This window comes from Anas acuta, chromosome 16 (genome assembly GCF_963932015.1).
Source record: "Anas acuta chromosome 16, bAnaAcu1.1, whole genome shotgun sequence".
Lineage (NCBI taxonomy): Eukaryota > Metazoa > Chordata > Aves > Anseriformes > Anatidae > Anas > Anas acuta.
Genome location: NC_088994.1, coordinates 834465 through 854388, shown reverse-complemented (window position 1 = coordinate 854388; position 19924 = coordinate 834465). Strand labels below are relative to the sequence as shown.

Here is a 19924-nt window from a genome sequence, read left to right as displayed (position 1 = left end):
AACCAGTGCTCCTTATGCAAATGGCACAGATTAGAAAAACTGGTCCATCAGCTTCCACCTGCAGAGAAAGATGCTTTCAACAACAATGCTTGCAATCCAAATTAAAGCATCTTCAGGCATCCCAAACCAAAGACTTGCATCAAAATTACAGAGAATTCATTCATTACCATATTTGCGCACCGAAGACCTGCTTAGAGAACCTACAGCTCAGCAGAAGATTTTCCTGTGAGCTTTCTATAATACATACAGTATTTGATACTGAAGAAGAGAACTGGAAAACGAAAAAAATATATGCAAAGAAACAGTACTGCACTACACCAAATTGAAAGAAAATAAAGCAATGTAATTCAACAGCTGTTTCCACTTTCAGTCGTACATTTGTAATTCCCCTATCGTAAGCTGTTCTTGGAACAGACTGAAGCTGCGGCAGGCAGGACAAATGGCACAAACTGGTTTTGCTGCCAACTGTCATAACTTGCCAATGAATTTCCTTCCTAACCTAAAAGGATGTTGGCTTTTACTAACTTTTAATACATGTTCATAAAAGGAAAAAAAAAAAAAAGGACAAAACTGTAAATGAACATTATATGCCTTTTACTTAATTCTATAAAGCCTGGCAAGAAAAGCCACTGCAGAGCTGCACAAGATAAAACTATTTGTGAAAACAAAGATAGCCTATTTTTATTTCAGCTGTTTCCTTGTCATGCTACAGTCCATTCCAAGGAAGAACAATAATTCATATATGCAAACCACTAAGCTAAAACTGGTTCACTACTGTAATCTTAGAAAGAGCGATTCTTAAAATGGCTTGTTCCTAAATACCACAGTTAGAAAACATAATAGATTAAACTTGGCAAGCACGTTAACCCACAGTAAAGAACATTAAACTTATTAGGAAGGCAGAAGAGGAAACAATGAAATGGTATCTTTGTAACTACCAAAAATTTAGAAAACTGACTTTTAAGCTATGCTGGAGTCACTGCTATTAACTGGGCATTAACTGTATTAACTCCTGCATTTTACAAACTATGGCTTTTAGTAATTCACATTGTCCTTTTTAACTCTTTAAGAGAAGTACTTGTAATAATGCAGTTTCAACAAAATGCTGCACTGACTCAAACCTACATCTTTTCTTAACATTCCTGTGCTGAGGTTTCAGGAGACAATTTCAGTGGCTGTGCACAACCAGAGCAATGTTAGAATTTCTGGACAGAAGGTGGACAGACACCTGGCTGCCTGCCAGGCAAGGCAAATGGCTTTTCATTCCACAAATCCAATATTCCAGTTGAATACTTTAAGGCTTAAAAGGAATAAAGTGTTACTGCAGGCTGGTTCTGTGTGTGCAGAGTAAGAGATTGTTTATAAGGGTTGGCATTCCTTTATCTATTTCATGATGGGCTAAACTATTTTTCTAGTCCCCCTTTTCAGCAAGCCTACTTTGTCAAGCTTTTTAAGTCGTCGTTTCCTGACTTCACTTTAGGGAGAAACAAATCCCTAAGCACATGACTACAGACCACTTTTATGTAACTTAACAAAGATGACTAAACAAATTTAGACCCAAACCTGTCTCCACAGCAGCTGGACTACGGTGAGTGCACACAGTTTAGTTGCATCACGTCTTTCAGTAGGGTTTAAAGAAAGTTCTGCTGCCAACACACAAACCAAACTCACAACCAGCAGCCCAACAGCTGCCAATACTCCCAACTTGCACAATTCCTTGTTGACTGTTATTGCAGATCTCTGACAAAAACAAAAAAAAAAAAACACCAATTGCATCCTAACAATCAGAATTGTTGTGTCTTGTAGACATTAATTACAGCTTTTGTTTTTAATTCTTACACTTCCTTGCACTGTGAACTCTCTCCTGTATGAAGTTTTGTGGAAATAACAGCTCTCAAAAATAAATCAATCAGTGCTGTAACTTCCTCTCCGAGGAAGGCAAGATGGTTAAAAAGAGTAAAACAGAATATAACCTACAGACATATATTGACAGAACCTTAAGGAGCAAAGCCTTTTCTTATTTCTTAATTTAAAAGTAAGTAAAATTGTATTTCCAGGTTTCTGACAAGAAAATATCTAGAAAGTATAAACAATGCTTTCCAGTTGCAACTCTGGAAAGGAATTTTCCCAGGGGACAGACAGACAGTGTGCCCAGACAGCGGCACGCAGTCACTGATAAACTCTGCACTACCAGGGGATGACCAGGGATACCTGCTTTGGGCTGGGATACATTTCTTTACAGGGGCTACTACGGTGCTACGTTTTGGGTTTGTGACTCAGTGTTGATAACACACAGATGTTCTAGCTGTTGCAGTACAGTGCTTGCACAGAGCCGAGGGCTTCTCAGCTCTCGTGCTGCCCTGCCAGTGAGGCACTGGGGGCGCACAAGCAGCTGGGGGGCACAGCCAGGACAGCTGGCCCTAATGGCCAGAGGGACACCCCATGCCATACGGTGCAAAGCTCAGCAAAAAAATCTGGGGGAAACGAGGAGGAAGGGGGGGATGTTTGACGTTACGGCATTTGTCTTCCCAAGAAACTGTCCTGTGTGGTGAGCCCTGCTCTCCTGAAGTGACTTAACACCTGCCTGCTGGGGATGTGGCGAATGGATTCCTTGTTTGCCTTTGCTGGTGCAAGTGGCTTCTGCTTTACCTGGGGAACTGATTTTATCATGACCTGAGTTTCCTCACTCTTCCAATTCCCTTCCCCATCCCACTTGGGGTAAGTGGGCAAGCAGCTGCATGGTGCTGAGCTGCCCACTGGGGCGAACCCACAACACCAGCAGCTGAGAGCATCACTGCTCTCTCTGGATTGCAGTGGTTTCGTGTACATAATACACTACAACATACAGCCTTAGTTTACCCAAGTAAGACTGTACTGTAACTGTAGAAATACACGTATATATTTTGTAATTCTGAGATTATTTTTCTCAATGCTACTCTAAATAAATGTCATCAAAAAAGACAACCTAGAGCACCAAACAACTACTGAAGAGAACAAGTTCAAGACAGCTACAAAGCACAGTTACCAAAGTAGCAATATCTTTCATTAGCTGCCCTATATATCTCATTTAGCCCTACAACACATTCATGCTTCAGCTGGCTCTGAGGCTAAGCAGTTCTTCCAAGAAAGCAAAAATCCTCATCCTAAGTGTCTCAGCTGAGTATTAATGTTTGTATTAGCAGCAGATTGTTTTGGACCTTACCCTGAAAGCATTATAAACAAATTTTCCGAAGAACTTCTTCAGCTCTTGCCTTTTGCTATAGGAAGAGGAAGGATAGAATTTTCTCTGGAGGCCTCTGTTTATCACTGCTTCAGTTATGTGACACAGGAGCAAGAAGAGATGGTCACACAAATCTACAGGCCATAAGCTACTTACTCATGGTAAGCAATTAATTTTTAATTAGGGCAATGAAATAATCTTAATGTGATCACCCAGAGCATAAACATTAACTCATACCGGAAGTTATTATTCCCCTTCAAGCAGTTTTCTTCCTTGAGGTCTATTAACTCGTGATTGCCTGGAAGAGATTTTCCTCACCTCCCTCTTACCTGTCTTTCAGTAGTTCTAACAATTTTACTGAAATACAAGAAGGGAATATAATAGTCAGGAGAAACAAAAAGTAACACTTCTATATTTAAAAAAAATATATTAAAGGATAAAGTGATAGTCCACATAAACAGGTCTTAAAAAATTTATAATAATACACCATAGGAAATTTTGCCCAGAACATTAAGGACAAGACAAAATATGTAGAACAGATAGTGTCTTTAGAGCAGTGATACAAAGCCTTGGGAAAAATTTCACACTGACTGAGAAGACAAGTTTACTTGGTTTTACTCTCAGACATTTCTGAAGGCAGCCTAAACAACTATTAAGCAGCATCTGTATCTCAGAACCTTCCTAGACGGATTTTAATTTGGAAGAGCATTTGAGGAAACACAGGTATCTTAAAATGAGAACACGCTTCTGTGAAGCACTTTCTCATTTCCTTGCAAATGTGTTCTATACATGCAGGGAATGGTTTAGGCTGGGAAGGACCTCTGGAGGTCACCCACCCCAACACCCTCCCAAACAGGGCCAGCTCCAAAGTGAGACCCAGCACTCAGTCAGAGAAAAACACTTCTGACTCCGTACACTAACCTAGCAGCAAGTTACAAGCTGTAATCACTGTATCTCGAGAAAGAACCAAGTTTCCAGATATCACAACAACAAAGTGAGCATCTCTGTGGTTTTATACAAATGCGTATCTCATTTGCCTAATGTATAAATGGGCACAAGTGCCTTCCACTCCTAACATTTCGGGCCCGTTGTGTATTTCTTCCATACTACTAATAAAATGTCGTAAGAGAAACTTTCAGGAGACTCCCCAGAAGTTATAATATGAAGTTGCTTAAAGATGCATTCCTCAGAAATTTTCTTCCTCTTAATATTTATGATATTTTTTTCCAATATAAATTTGCACATTCATTTCATCTAGTTCTCAAGTGAAAGACTGAGAACAACTTCCAAGCTAACCCCTTATAAAGCACTCACCGCTTTCCAAAAATAATTTTGGGTTTAACAATTGTAATAACTATTCCCTCAACACATTAGGCTCTGTGTTTCCCTGCATCTTTCATTAATAAAAATCCACACAAGTGCTTCCCCTACCAAGCTATCACTAAGAATTTATTTTCAGTTTGTGCCTTTTCTTAAAGACTTCTATTGCATCTTCATTTTCTACACTGATCACATTGTACACATTAAAGGCAAATTAAAATAGCTCCTTTCTTAAAGTTGAATTTAAATATAGGCCTACTGCTTTTTAGCTTATGTCAGCTTATTGTGTCTTTTGATGGCTTCTAAGCTTCACAGAGCGAAATATTTGCCTAACATATATTATTTCATTACAGAACTGTTTTTCACCTCTCATGCTGTAATCTAAGAACTTCCTTGCATGCACCTTTCAGAAGTGCCAGTCAGCCTGCCTCCTTGTCACGGCACATTTTAGAACTGTAAATCTTTTTCAAGCCAGTAACTCATCAGTTCTTACTGTGTCTTCCTTGCTCTGCCTTGCTGCAGCTCTGCCCACATCAACACGAAGTGCAATCTCACAGAAGTGAAGCTGGAAAGCAGGGCCAGCCTGTGGACCTGGTACCAACACCGCATGCATTTCTGGAGCTTTACTTTGGAGCAGATCTGCCATGATCTCATGGCCAGACAGCAGCTAGACTGCACATTCCTGCTTCACTTAATCCAAAAGCAACTTACTCTTGGAGCCAAGCTTGTTTCATAAGTCAAACCCAAGAGCAGCCTGATTGCACTCAGGACACTCACTTCAAAGTGCACCCCTCGCCCAAAGTAAAACACTAATACAGGTGCGTTCCCTCTTTTTCTTCTTCATCTGTTACTCTCTGGCTATACAGAGTACCTCGCCGGGTTTAAGTTATGTCTGCTGACTCAAGCTCATTCTTTGGCATGACTTCTCTTCTCTTTCTTCAACTCTATGAACTTGACTGTTAGTATTTTCATGCACTAGTATGTTTAGTTACTTTGTTTCAAAAGATTTCTATCTTTCACTTTGTTTTGACAGTTTCAGAGGTTCACCTGAGTGCACTGAGAAGCACCCATTGCTCCCTTTCAGTTTGGAGATGTTTTCTCACAAATGTTTGCTTTGTTTTAAGTCCCAAAGTTTCCCATTCTCCATCATTAGGAATAGAGCTGCTTTTTGTGATTCTGGGATATTGCTCTAGTCATTTGACCTATGGACACTAAGGCTCAGAGAGATTAAATTAATTTGCTGTCACCATGGTGGAGACTATTCTGGAGGAACTGTAACTACTGAGTTTCAGAATCCTCCCCACCTCTCCTTTCTTCTGCTTACTATCTAGGCTAAAAAAAATATTTCTATGAAACTACTGGAAAGACATTACCACCACAGCTAAAATTAAGTAAATAAGGATCTAACTGATTAAGGCCACATTTAAAGCATGTTTCTATTTCACATGAATGAATAATGCTGTAGGTGAAAGAAAGCTCTGACAATGAGCAACGTGCTTGTGCCCTGACAGAGGCAGGAGACTGGATTTCTCCTGTGGCCGGAGCTGGCAACTGCACTCAGCTGGGCTGCAGGACCACTGGCACCACATGAAAGGCAGCAAGTAACTGAGCGGCACTCCTGGTGTAAATACAAATGCCTTTTCTTTGTAAAGAAGATAAATTCCAAGTACAAAGTACCTATGGAGATGATGAAAAACTGAACTTTTCCCACTCATTCTATATACAACAGATAAAAATCATGCATCAAAATTTCAATTTCTGCTAGCTCTCTGGAGGGGCATTTGAGCCCGGTGAAGCCCATGCTGGGCCACACAGCAGCAGAAAGGTCACTCGGCTCCCTCTGTGTGACTCTGCAGGTTCCTAAAAGGTTCCTGGGAACGGAAAAAAGCAAATGTCACTGCTATTTTCAAAAAGAGCAAGGAGGATCCAGGAAACTACAAGTTGGTTGGCCTAATCTCAGTCCCTAGGAAGGTCAGGAAACAGATGCTCACAGGAGCCATTTCCAAATATATTAATGACAAGAAGTTGACTGGGATTAGTTAGCATGGATTTAGGATGGGGAAATCATGTCTGAGCTACCTGACAAACCTCTACGCCTGGCTCTGTGGGTGAGAAGACAGCAGCAGATGCTTGCCTTCAGTAAGGCTTTCAAGGCTGTCTCCTGCAACATACAGACAAGCTGAAGAAGTCTGGGCTAGTTTACATGTCTGTGAGGAGGGGCTGAATGCTGGCAGCACTGTGATGCTCAAAGGGCTGTGTTGAGCAGTACAAAGTCCAGTTGGAGGCTGGCCATCACTGGTGTACCCTACAGTATATACACCTTGGTCCGCACTGTTTAACTTCTTCATTCGTGACCTGGACAACAAGACCAAGCTGACCCTCAGAAAATACATGTATGCTGACACAAAGCTGACTGGAGTGGCTGATACACCAGACAAGTTGCTACCACTCAGAGGGACCACAATAGGCTGGAGAAATGGACAGACAGAAACCTCACAAAGTTCAACGAAGTGCAGAATTCTGCACCTGGGGAGGAATAAACGCATGAACCAGTAAAGGCCAGGGGCCAGCTGGCTAGACAGTAGCTTGCAGAAAACATTGGTCCTGCTGAAGACAAATTAGCAGTGTTTTCTTGCAGCAAAGAAAAAGCATCAACAGCATCTTGTGGCTGCATTAGGACAAGCATCACTAGCATGGTCAGGGAGGTCCTTCCCTTCTACTCAGCACTGGTGAGACCACACCACCAGGGAGTGTACTTCTGGGCCCCCCAAATCAAGAGGCATGCAAATGTACTGGGGTGAGCCCACCAAAGGGGACGTAGGAGATGACAAAGAGATGGGAATGTGACATATGAGGACAGTCTGAGAGTTGGGATTGTTAAGCCTGGAAAAGAGAAGGCTCAGCAGGATCTTATCAGTGTGCATAAATAATTGAAGGGGGTGAGGGCAAAGAAGATGTAGTCAGGCTCTTGCCAATGGTGTTCCATCCTCAGAAAAACTCCAAACCTGACTGAACATGGTCCTGAACAATCTGTGCTCACTGAAGTTGCTTTAAGCAGATGGGTTTGGACTAGGTGATCTCCAGAACTCTTTTAAAGCCACCATTTTCTGTGATTCTCTGAATTCCCCAAAATAAACTCAATCATTCCTCTTCTACCTGTTCTGTTCTTCCAGCCTGTTCTCTTTAGGTCTCTGTCTTGCAGCTGATTCCTCCTCTACAGAGACATCTATCAAGTTGGGCTTTTTTTTTTTTGTGTGTGTGTGTATGTGTGTGTGTGTTTTTCCCCTCCCCTCAGCTGAAGTTCCTTTTCAATGACCAGTTATTAATGACAGCTTAAGTATTACCAGTCTGAATAGAATGGCACAGTCCGCATAAACAGATAGGCACCTTCTTATGATTCAGTAATCTTAACTTTCAGTGTCAGCTACTTTAGTTTCTCCAGCTCTTCCCAAGGCCTGTATTCAAATTCAGTGCACAAGCCTACAGAATCACACAGAATCACAGAATTTCTAGGTTGGAAGAGACCTCAAGATCATCGAGTCCAACCTCTAACCTAACACTAACAGTCCCCACTAAACCATATCACTAAGCTCTACATCTAAACGTCTTTTGAAGACTTCCAGGGATGGTGACTCCACCACCTCCCTGGGCAGCCTGTTCCAATGCCTCACAACCCTTTCAGTAAAGAAGTTCTTCCTAACATCTAACCTAAAACTCCCCTGGCGCAACTTTAGCCCGTTCCCCCTCGTCCTGTCACCAGGCACGTGGGAGAACAGGCCAACCCCCACCTCTCTACAGCCTCCTTTAAGGTATCAGTAGAGAGCAACTAGGTATTTATTCTCACTTTTTAAAGACCATCTCCTTTTACCTTTTTACTGATCACTATGAAAAAAAAACACACACAACAAAACCATGCAGCTTGAGTCAGCCTTCTACAAAACGTCCAAGACATTTTGTAGAAGATACATACATTTATTTCCCCATGCATACATTTAACTCATTATTACAGACATACCTATGTAGCATTGCTGTTTAGATTAGTCTTATGATCTATTTCAATTAAAAGGCTGAAATCATTAACCTTCACAAGCAGACTTCAGAAACACTAATGAATGCAATTTGATGCTCACGGGGACGAAGACAAAGGCTGGCATCAGTAGCTATGCTGAAGCACCACTTGAGCATTAACAATATTGGTTATTTTGTGATTTGGCATCAGAAGCAAACTAATGTTTTTTGTATTACAGCTATTTTAAAATGTATTTCAAAGGCCTTACCTTTCATGTGCCAGTACGAATCTAAATATTATACATTATCTCTATATTATAAAGTAAACCAAAATACAAGACCACCACCTTTTGCGGTTTTTAAGTAAGTTGCTTTAGAAGCAGTTACATATTCAGACATTAATAGCAGAGGACAGCATCTACAGAGCATTTTGTAACTTCTGCCCATAAGTTTTTCTTTTTGATCAGTGCCTGTTTCAATGTATTTTCCCACTCCACTCTCAGCACTACACTTCATTATCAATGGTACATATACATATTTATTCATACTAACTACAAACCAAGGTTTTAACTCTTGGGAGAATGAAAAACAAAATTTGTCCATTAAATTATGCTCTTACCTTAAATTATTACTAAGTATCACAATTTACTATTACACTTGTTTTAAAAAGTATTGTTTTTAAAGGCTGTTGTATATTAGTAGTCTACACACCTAGAACCAAAACTATATCTGCCACTTGCAGGACTTAAAAGTGATAGATTTTTCAAAAAGGTAATAAATATGATACCAAAGATTCTTGTTTACATTAATGTAGGTATGTTCGGTACAAACCTGTACAGCACACTGCACACCTGCTTTAATAGTTATCTGTACAATTCTGAGGACTTACATAAACAGCACTGATGAAGGTGTGCATGTATACAAAGGCACCTCTCTCTGGGGGTGTAACAGTGAAGAAAGCCCCGGAAACAACTCAGTTTCGTTGCTCTCATGAATGTGGGAATGTGGACAACGTGGACCATAGAAGTATGAACATACACAAACTAGCAAACAGTATCCATCACCTTACAAAAACTGCCTTGCAGAACAGATTTCACTGCAGGTCCCTGAGCAATGAAGTGAATCAAACCAGACTATGCAAATCTGCAATTCAAGTAACTCAAGTTGGCAGGAAATGAGGAATCATTCTCTGCCACCAGTGACATAACCACAAATCTGAAATGTGCTGATTATTTGAAATCTCTTGAAAGAGAAAGTTTCATCACTTGCTGCTTGTAACTGCTCTATCAAATGAGGTGTCACAAGACTTTTCCTCTTAGTAAATCCAGCTCTAAGAACCAGAGACTGCTACTGTAGCCAATGCACAGAATTTCTTACAGCTATCTAACTACGAAGGTAAAACACACATGCATTGTCCTACAAGAAAAATAAACTTCTGTGAATACTATGAAGCATTACAAATGGCTGAAGAAACAAGAACTGGAAATCTACTATACACAAGAAAATTAAATATTCTTGTGTGCTAAATTCAGGGCCAGACAGAAATAAAGGTTGATTTTTTCCAACCTAAATTATGCATTATTAAGCAAGCAAACCAGAAGGCTGTAATGGAAATGATAATTTCCACATTTTTGAGATGATTTAAGCAAACACTGAGGTAGCTGATATTCTGCTCTGGGTCACTGTCTTACAAAAGACTATGAACTGCTGCTAGCAAAATCTTGAATTTTGGAAAAAATATCTTCATGTTATCTAATTGCAACAGATGTCTGTCACCTGCTTCCTAGGAACCTTTTGCCAGTGGCAACATGAAAAAATACCCAGGAGTGGACAACACAACCATCTCAAACTTGCAAAATGCTCCTGTTTGCTACATTCCAGCTCATGCCTCCCTGAAAAATAAAATGGCTTAGAACTGCTCCATTATTACAATATTCCCAGCCCTCCTGTTTTATTCTGGTGCAGCCCTAAAACAATCAGAAAACAAAGCAGACTTCTCCTTTGAAATCTTGGTTACCCAGAAGACTGTAGTAATTATAATATTTATGTAATACATTAATTAATAAATAAAATTATTTAATAGAAGTTTCAGTCTTTACATCCCAGATCTTTTGTACACAAAACTGAAAATTACACATATGAAAAAAGAACAGGACTATCTGCTAACAATAAACATTAATGACATCCATCAGTTTAAAGGGAATCACCACACTACAGGGGTACAACACAAACACAATTGTGAGGAAGCTTAGAAACATCTCCCCACTAAAATTTTAGAGGGAGCTAGAGGTAACCATTCAGTAAGTGTGGTGCCAGGGCAGCTCCTGCAGTTATTGGGGGCGCACAGGGGCGCTGGGCAGCCTGATACTGCTGGAGGAGCGGTCCCCACAGTGGCTGTCCCTCACCTTCTCTTCTCCTCCTCCCAGCCACGTTGAAGCTCGCGTCCATTTTCGGGCCAGCTCTTGCACTAGATTGACACTTAGTGACCTGTCTCAATTCAGCAAATCCTCAGGGGAGAAAAAAAAAAAAGCCTGATTAACTACAAAACAATAGTTACAGGTTTTCTTTGGTGGTGGTAGGTTACATGGAGAGCATAATTCAGCAGAAGCACAATTACTACACCATACAGAAATACTACACAACACCCCTTCGCAGCTTACTTTTCCCTGCATTATCACGCAAACAAAAAAGCCACTCGCATACTGGAGTACAAGTACAGGCCCAAAGGGTCCTAAAGCTATGTAATCACCTCTTCAACCATCAAGGCATTCTCCCAGTCACAAACCCTAAGTCACCTGAGGTGCAACAGTCCTACTATTAACAGTTTAAGACACTTCTTTATTTAGTTGGAACGCACAGGAATTTTACTGCATTTGATTTTAAGGTGTGATGGCAGAAATACAAAATACAAAGTACAGAATTTGCTATTTTAAAAATACGAAATGAAATTCCAAAAAGGAAAGGAATTCCAACTACAACTGAGGCTCTCTCTCCCAACAGATCCTGTCCCCACTGCTACTGGCTGCAGCCTCTCCACCCCCAGCTCCTGCATCGCCCAGCACTTAACTGGGAATTAATTCGACATTCAGCAACACAACTCCCTGGGAAGTTGATAACTTCAATGGGAATACACAGCAGTCTGTGTATTTTCACCTCTAATATCAGCATCAGGAATAGTAATTTTTTTGTTCAGATGTTCACATCCCAGACGAACAGCAAAGCAAGACTTTCCTTACATGTTATTTTCTGCTTAATAACTCCTGAATTGTCACTAACACCACAAAAGCCTTGTAGTGCTCAGGGCCTCATAGAGGGGGAAAGGAAAAAGGAATAGCATACCATGCTTTGCAGGACCCTGTTTAAAACTATTAACCATGGAGAATACCCAAAGAAACCACTGACAATAGCTACAGGTTTCCACAAAGAACCAACCCACCTGTCCGAACTTTATTTCGGATCAGGGCTTAAATACATTGATTCTAGGGGTGCACAGTGAAAAGAACAGTGAGAAAACCTGCATCTTGTGGTAGCTTATTTACTGATGTGAACTGGATTTGGGTCAGGCAAATGTTTAACAAATGCAGCTCTACTCTGAAAATTGTCATTGTAATATACAGCACACAGCACGTTTGCAAAAAGGCAAATAATTCCACTTATTTTGTGTGGATAAGTATTCTATTATTTCAGAATACTCCACAGGCTGCCTCTATGTTTTTATACTAATCTGGGAGATTAATAACAAAAATGTTGAAGTAGCATTCAAAAAAGATATTCCAATGACTCATCAGTAAACTCAGTTTAACAAGCACAGAAACAAGCATGCCAGTTATCTGCACATTGATCAGAAGGTTTCCTCTACATCTTTAGGTGATGAACATTTTACCTTCAGCATTTCCTTCCTTGTTCCTGTTACCATGATGCACTTTATTCCCCTTCAAACAGTTGGAATAAGAAGCTTATTTGAAGACCGCATTATTGAGGACAGAACACACACTGTAGGAACCACACACATTTAGAAAAAGAACAGCCTTGCTATTCTTCGATGAAAAGGCAAATAAGAAAATAGAAGATAAAAAAAAGTGTGATGCCTTTTTTTCCCCCCCCCCACTGTTTTATAGAATGAAGTGTCCTTCACATGCAGGATCACCCCTGTAAGCTTTAACTAGAAAAGGGAGGTGTTCAAGTAAAATCCAGTGAAAATAAGGAGTTAATCATTTTCCAATAACTTAGCAGGTCAGATTAAAGATCATGTCAAAGACATTATCACCTTGTGAACATTTTTATATGTTAACCATTAATTTTCAATCCAGTCTATGAAATGATATAGTCAGAGCAGTACGAGGTACACAGATACCTAAACACACACACTTGTAAAAATAATCTAGATGAAGAGAAATTACTCCGTGATACAATGGACAATTCAGGCTGTGACAAGCCAAAGTAAGAAAAAAAAAACTCATAACTGAATCTTTATAAAGAGCTGATTCCATCTAACTGTGTTGCAAATAAAGAGAAGAGCAGCTCATGGCACTGGCAGAGCAAAAATTAGCGTCAACAAAGCACAGGTCTTAATCTATTTAAACGTGTATGAAGACAGCAGTGAAGAAATTAAAATTTGGATATCTGACCACTCTAACTGTCAAGCAAGAGCAATGATTATTAATATTTAATTAAAAAACAACAAGCACTGGAAATGGTTGCTGACCAAAAACACATTGAAAATTAACATAATCCACTCTTTGTCTCTTCAGCTTGTTCAGCCAGCATCTAGTCTTCCTGAGCTTTTTTCACTGTACTGGAAGAAGCAAAGTTCAGGAAGGCAGCAACTGCTTCACTCCACTCAGACAATCCTGCAGAGTACATGAACGCCTCGCACAGGCAGAAGTTCCACCACAACCATGGGAAACTTAAATGAAAAAAGCTGTTTGATTTCTTAAGTAAATTAATATGCTCCTGGTCACAAATTTATGCTCTTGATGGGTACTTCACTGCAAATGGCTTTCCATTTCATGATGCAATGAGTAAATCAGAACCAGATTATACACCCATGCCTTTACTTTGCTTTTTCTTTCTATCCAAGGTCTCTTTAAAGCTTAACTGGTCTTTCTTTTTTTCATATTAAACTTTAAAAAGATTTCCAGGTATCTAGGTAACACAGAGAGAAAAAGGTATGCCCTCTTGACAAAAAGCCGGACCTATAAACAACAGTAAAAAGCACAAAGATTTTACAGAGGCCAATATCAACAGCCTCTCCTTGACAACTCCAGTTTCCCTACCATAATTTGCCTAACCTAAAGCCTGAGATCTGTGCAGCTCAAGAAAAGCTAAGTCACTTACCATTCTCTTATCTTGAAAAGAAGAAGGGCTGCACATGGTAATACTTTAGTAATCCACCTGAAGAAATTAGGTCTTTTCTGCTCAATGGCCACACTCTGAACGCAAACTCTGAACTTCAAAACCAGTTACCTAAACGCAAAGATGTTAAGTACTTCTGTGCCGTCTGAAACAATAGGCATCTTCTATGAGCACAGTTTAGAATAGCTCAGGCAGGTGGGTGGAAGGCAGGCATTATCAGTTACTAAACAGGAGGATCTTTTTTATTATTAAAAAACAAACAAAAAAAAACAGTGTATTAACATACTGCCAGTTTTTTTTTTTTAATAAAAATATTTGAATAACCAGTGCAACAACATCTAGTATCACGTTTCCTCAGAGAGGAAAAAAAGAAAAAAAAATCTGTCCTTGATGTTTTAATCAGGAAGTTTGTTCTATGCCCCACTGCAGTAAACAGAGGAATTCCAGGCATAACTTAAAAACTGGTCATAAGAAACGAAGCCTTGGTTTCTTTAAAATGTTCTTTCCCAGTTTGATGCACTATTTTCATGTCATCAAAGTGCAATTTGCAATTCTGATGAAGAAAATGATCAATCTTTCAGCTGCAAGAACTCTGCACAGTAAGTAAAAGCTGAATGCCAGCCACTTGCAGAAAACTCTCCAATCCTTATTGCTTTACTCTTCGTGCAAGAGGGATGAAGAAGAAAAACAAACTTTCCCTCTCCAAAACATGGGCGCAGAATTAGCTACAGTAACAGACAAACCACAGCCCAAGAATACAAACAAATAGGTTTATTGGCCAAAACCTTTAAAAATATGAGACAGTAAAAAAGTAACTTTACAAACAGAATGCTCCCAAGCTAGACTGTAATCATGGCTTGTCTACTTCCTCTTCTGAGGTGAGCACACACTTCAAAGTGCATCAGCAGTTGAGCAAAGTGCAGTTACAGCATGCAACTGAGGCCAGCACTCTCCTCCAAGTTATGCATGCCTGTTCATTCTCCTTAGCTGTAAGGGCACAAAGCAGTTCCTCCGATTACGTATAAACAGAACAGACTGACAAAAATTGGAGTATATATGAACTTAACTGGACGGCCAAACAGAAAGTCTTAAAAATAAATAGCATTGGTGATAGCAATCCCAGAAGCTTCATAATTATCCTTTCCAAGGTTTTCATTCTGGTCTAACCCTATAGATGCCTTTTCCTTGCTTTTAAGGAGAAATCAAACTGTTTCGGCTGCAGCACAGGAAGCATTTTGCCAGGGTTGAATGTTTACCACTCTGGTTATACAGTCCATATTTACAGATGTTTGTTTAGATGTTGTCATCGACTTATACAGATAATGGACTTAACTACTTAATTAGTAGTCCATTAACTAATTAAGTTAGACTTAAGTTGGACTTAACTACTGTATGTGCCACAAAATAAAAGAAAAATAATTTTTAAAATCTCATTTAACGTTTTTGCAAGCAGTCCAAAGGCAAGCTTTGTTAGAGATAATGACAAATGTAAACTCCACATGAGAAATATAATACTACTTTAACACCTGTCTTCCTATTAGCTTATCTATTCAGTAGTTAACTTTCACAAATTATTCTGAAACTTAGAACCAAAGGAACAAGACAACTTCATATTTCAGGCCTGCCTCATCACAGAACAAACATAACTTTAAAAAGGGAGAGAAAATTGACTGCAGAAAATACTGTTGCTTAACCAATAAATTCATATGAATAATCTTCTCTCAACCTCTCTTAAGACCCAAAATAACTGTGTAATCTGTAAGAAGCTTTCAGAGTTAGCACTCGGAAGTCTCAGTTATTTTCCACTGCAACATCATCTTTCATGTGTATTGTATCAGTTCTTTGTTTAAACACAAGAAAACTCACTTTAGATCAGAACAGTGCATATTACCCTGATGATCACTTGAGGTGAATACATTCAGGACAGTGATTAAAACTCTCCATCAAATCATAACTAAGAATGCACACTAGATGAAGTTCAGATTTAAACAGCTGTAGCAAATAGCAATATAATTGTAATTAATTCAGAACTGCTTTCGTCCTTCACTGTAAGAAGTGATTTTTTTTCCAAACAAAATGATTTTTAAAGCAATAAAATTCTGAGCTGATGACAGACTGCAGTTGGTTTTTCATTCTTCTATATGCCTTGTTCAGATCAATTCAAGTAATCAATAGGCGGATCTATTGTCATTTTCTCAATACTGATTGTCATCATTGGAATTGGTGCAGATTTCTCTGCTTTCCTCTGCAAAAAGTACAAGTAGTAAGGTAGCAGAGATGGAACAAAGCAATGAGAAACTCATTGTAAAAAAAAAAAAAAACAATCACATATTGAGAAAAGATGGTTTAAAACCCCCTGGTTTCTGATGTCTTTAATTCTAACCAAGATAAACAGATTAGTTTCACTAGGGACGTTTTCCAAATCTTCAACGGTAAAGAACACTACACAAATGACAACTCATAAGTGCTAAGTGCTATGCTCGGTCCTCTCTCTCTGCATTATATGCAAATACAGAGTTCTTTAACCAATGTAACATCACAAATTACACGTATCAAAATAAGCTGAATGCTTGGATTTCAGAGCCAGTTCATAATCTCAAATAATGTCTTCGACTTTCACTTGGATATTATCACCACACAAGATCAAAACCCCCCTATCTGGCAACAGGAGGGTTAACAGCCAGAACTTATCGATGTTTCCAAAATACAGCAGTGGCACCAGCAAGAGGTAACAGGGTTCACCATAAACACCACCCAAACTCGTGCTTTATCACTGGGTAACATTACTTTATGGCACGGCTGTATCTTGACGAGACAAAGACATCAAACCCTCCTAAAGTGGCTGCAGCAGCGTTAGCTGGATAACAACCCAGAAGAGAGGGCACGAGATCCTCAGAGAAGACTAAAAACAAAACCTGCAGAAGGGACTGTGCTACGGAGCGGCTGCTGGAAAGCAAAGCCTGTGACGGGAGCAACCCCCAAGGCCCCGAAAGGTCCACGGGCTGATCTCTGCCACAGGGAGCCCGGAGAGGATGGCAGGGGACGACTGGGGAGGGGAAGCAAACGCTGGAGCCGGGGTGCCCGCCTTCGGGCGGCCCCACCAGCAAACGCCGCGAAGGGCCCCGCACACAGCCCGGCAGTCCCGCAGGGGAGCGCCGGGGGCCCGGCACCGCCGCCCCATGCCCTGGGGAGGCGGAACGACACCGCCGGCCCCGGCCGGCCCCGGCCGGCCCCGGCCCGGCAGCGACCGCCCAGCGCCTGGGGGGGTGGTGGGGGGGGGGCAGCGCGGCGGGGCCGCCGCTCGGCGAGACGCTGGGGGGGGGCCGGAGCCCCTGGAGGAGCCAGGCCCGCGCCCGCCGGGGTCCCCGCGCCCCCCGCCTCTGCCGCCCGGAGCCCCGGGGAGCGGCGGGGCCGCCGCGCCTCCCCCTCAGGCCGCCTCCCCCACAGTTCCTCTCCCCGCCGCCTTCGCCCCCGCCCTCCCGGGCTGCCCGCGGCGCGGAACCTGCTCCCCTCACCGGGCGCGGCGGCTCCTCCGACCCTCGGCCAAGATGGCAGCCGGTCCGGGCCCGACCCGAGGCAGCGACTTTCCGAAGTCGGGCGGGATCCGCGCACGCGCGGAGCCGACAGAGCCGCGGCCGGGGCGCCAGGACTACAAGTCCCGGCGTGCTCCGCGCGCGCGCCCGGCGGCCCGAGGGGCGGGCGGGCGGTGAGGGCCTGAGAGAGCCGCGGGGTTCGGCGGGGGCGGGGCTCCGCGGCTCGGGGCTCCGCGGCTCGGGGCGGGCGCCCGGAGGCCTCGCGGAGTCCCCGCCGCGGCGCTGGGCTCCCGCGGGCACCTCGCGGGGGCGGCTGGCCGCAGGCCACGGCTGCCGTTTCCCCGCTTCGGTGGAGCCGCCCGGCTCAGCTGCAGCGCTCGGTCCCGGCCCTGGTCCCCCCTCGCAGCCATCCGTCAGCGGCGGCTGCCCGGAGCGCTCGCGGAGAGCCCACAGCCCAAGGCCGTGAACCCCCAACACCCAGAGTGGACCTCGGACCAGAGCTAACCCCGAGCCCAAATTCTGAGCCTCAGCCTGGGACAATTGACACCGGACCCTTGACCCCAGACCCTCGACCACAGAGCTCCTGCCCCGGAGTTGACCCCGAGCCCTGGACCCAGACCTGACCCAAAGTCCCAGACCTGGAGCTGAGCCCAAGCCCCTGACCCCAGGCGATGACCCTGAGCCCCAGACTTTGGAGCTGACCCCAACCCCGGAGCTGACCCTGACAAAATGACCCCTGAAACAGACCACAAACCCCAACCCCTGAAACAGACCCTTGACCCCGGAGCTAATCCCAAGCCCAAGCCCCAACTCCAGACCCTCGACCCCAGAGTCCCGATCCTGGACCCTTGACCCTGGAGCTAACCCCAAGCCCTGGGCCCAAGCCCCGGACCCTGGAGCTGACCCTGACCTGTGACCCCCGGAACAGAACCCAGACCTGAAGATGACCCCAACCCCAGACCCTGGACCCCAGACCCTGGACTCCAAGCCTCAACCCAGAGCCCCAAAGCTTAGCTGACCCCAAGCCCCCAAACCTGAAGCTGACCCTGGACCCAGAGCTAAACCCGAGCCCCAACACCGAGCCCAAACCCTGGACCCTTGACTCCGGACCCTTTACCCTGGAGCACCCAGCCTGGACCTGGCCACAGAGCCCCTGGCCCCAGACCTGACTCCAGAGCCCCCGACCCAGACTCATCTCCCAGGCCCAACCCTGAGCCCCAATAACGAGCCCCCACCCCAAACTCTCGACCAAGGAGCACCCAACCCCAGAGCAGACCTGACTATGGTGCCCCAGCCCTGAGCCTCAGACCCAGACCTTTGACCCCAAGCCCCAGACGTAGACCTGACCCCGAGCCCTGGATTGACCTGGAGGTGACCCCAAGGCTGGACCCTGGAGCTGACCCTGAGCCCCTGACCCTGGAGCTGACCCCGCACCCGGAGCTAACCTCGAACCCCCAACCCTGAGCTCACACCCGGAGACCCAAACCCAAGCCCCAACCCTGAGCCTATACTCCAAGCCCTGTGGTTGAGAGTCTGGGATTGGGGCTTGGGGTTGGTGCTCAGGTTTGGGCCTCCGGGCCGAGCCCAGCTCTGGGGGTCGGGGGCTCTGGGGTAGTGTTTCTGGGGTCAAGGGTTTGGGGTCGAGGGTCTGGGGTTGGTGCTCGGGATTGGGGCTCAGGTTTGGTGCTTGGGGTTAGCTCCAGGGTCACGTCCGAGGTCCGTTTCAGGCTCAGGGTCAGCTCCAGTTGTCCTCTTCTTTGTCATCTCTCAGGACCCACGGTTTGGTGGCTCAAACCCCACCTTTGGAATTCCCTATTCACCACCATCACCCAGGAAATTGGTTTCTGATTTTAACCTGGAAAGAATCAACTCCAGCCTGAATGGAAGGACCATTACTAACAACTGAAACAACCGGTAAGAACTGCAGAAAAAGGTTGGACTCGCTATACTCGAGTGAAGGCATCCATCGACACTAGTACCTGGGAAACTGTTCCTACAGAAGACTTGTTGGAAGTTGAAATTGAAGAGAAAAATCTCATAGTGCACTCTGAACAGGATAAAAGCTTACAGTTGTAAACTAAACTGTAGTTTAGTTTACTACTGGCCTGTAGCAAATCGAAGTGCTCCCAAGGGGTTTTTGTTCTAGCAGTTCATATATCTTATTCTTTGTATTGATAATTATTTGGAAACCTACAGGTTAAAAATAATAACAGGAAAAATTCAGCTGTTAATTTTGTTTCTAGTAATTGTAGGCCTTAGAGAAGGCCTTGGTCAATTGGCAACTTGGAAAAGGCATGACCAGATAATAGTAAGATGGGATACCCCGTCAAAATATGGATGACTGTGACAGAGGGTTATGTACCACAATCTGTCACGAGATTGAAACAGGGTATGGGGATGTGAATGCCTGGATAGAATGGGTCAAATATACCGTCCAGAGTCTCAACCATAGCTACTGCTATGCTTGTGCCTTGGGACGACCAATTGC

At 43.4% G+C, this 19924-nt stretch overlaps 1 protein-coding gene across 3 annotated transcripts in view; it reads right to left on the bottom strand.

Annotated features, from left to right (window-relative positions):
* Nucleotides 1-17563, bottom strand: part of ITCH (itchy E3 ubiquitin protein ligase) — a 59747-nt gene extending 42184 nt beyond the window's left edge. For all 3 annotated transcript variants that reach the window (XR_011102034.1, XM_068700883.1, XM_068700884.1), the window contains exon 1: nt 17419-17563. The gene's annotated coding sequence lies outside the window, so the exon portion shown is untranslated. The remainder of the gene's footprint in view (nt 1-17418) is intronic.
* Nucleotides 17564-19924: the final 2361 nt, after the last annotated feature.